Source organism: Gavialis gangeticus, unplaced genomic scaffold (assembly GCF_001723915.1).
Source record: "Gavialis gangeticus isolate Ggan-Ray unplaced genomic scaffold, GavGan_comp1, whole genome shotgun sequence".
Taxonomy (NCBI): Eukaryota; Metazoa; Chordata; order Crocodylia; family Gavialidae; genus Gavialis; species Gavialis gangeticus.
Genome location: NW_017729022.1, coordinates 62,336,709 through 62,337,757, shown reverse-complemented (window position 1 = coordinate 62,337,757; position 1,049 = coordinate 62,336,709).

Below are 1,049 nucleotides of genomic sequence, written 5' to 3'. Positions count from 1 at the left end.
ATATCCCCCCAAACAAGCTGCTCACAGCTCTGTCCCACACCGTCCCCTGGCTGGGCAACACCTGTTGGTGCCCTTTGCTTCAGCGCCCAGGGTGGTTGCTCCACTCACCCCCACCCCCCTTGCTATTGCACTGGGTGGCACCGTGGGTCAGTGATTGAGCCTGTAAGGGTTATTGTAATATACATAAATAATGATATCAATAATGCTATTAACATCCTGAACAACTCATAGAATCATAGAAAATGAAGGTTGGAAGGGCCTCAAGAGGTCATGTAGTTCAACCCCCTGCTCAAAGCAGGACCAGCCCCAGCTAGATCATCCCAGCCAAGGCCTTGTCTAGCCAGGTCTTAAAAACCTCCAAGGATGGAGATTCTACCATCTCCCTGGGTAACCTGTTTCAGTGCTTTACTTCCCTCCTCATGATAGAGTTCTTCCTACTAACCTAAACTTCCTTTGCTGCAGCTTGAGACCATTGCTCCTTGTTCTGTCATTTGCCACCACTGAGAACATTCCAACTCCATCCTCTTTGGATCCCCCCTTCAGGTAGTTGAAGGCTGCCATTAAATCCTCCCTCCCCCCCCCCGCTCTTCTCTTCTCTAGACTAAATGAACCCAATTCCCTCAGCTTCTCTTTATAAGTCATGTGCCCCAGCCCTATAACCACTTCCATTGCCCTCCACTGGACAACTTGTCCACATCCTTTCTGTAGTGGGGAGCCTACAGCTGGACACACTTCTTGTGACTGCATGTGCATTCTCATAGGAGAATCATTCTGCCCTCTACACCCTCAAATCCTAAGTGTTTCTATGATGGCCAGGAACTAGGGGCACCAAACAGCCATTCTCTTTCAGCCTTCCAATAAAGGGATTATTTCTGTTTTTAATCACTTTTGCAAATTTAGAGGTTTACTCTCTCCCATTTGCCCTCCTTCCCCCATGACTTTTAGTTTTCCAAGAGGTTCCTGGGTTCTACAGTTATTTAAAAATTGGGCAGGGCTTGAATACATGTGGAAAAAAAAACCCTGTTGCATGTGTTTGCAATAGATGTACA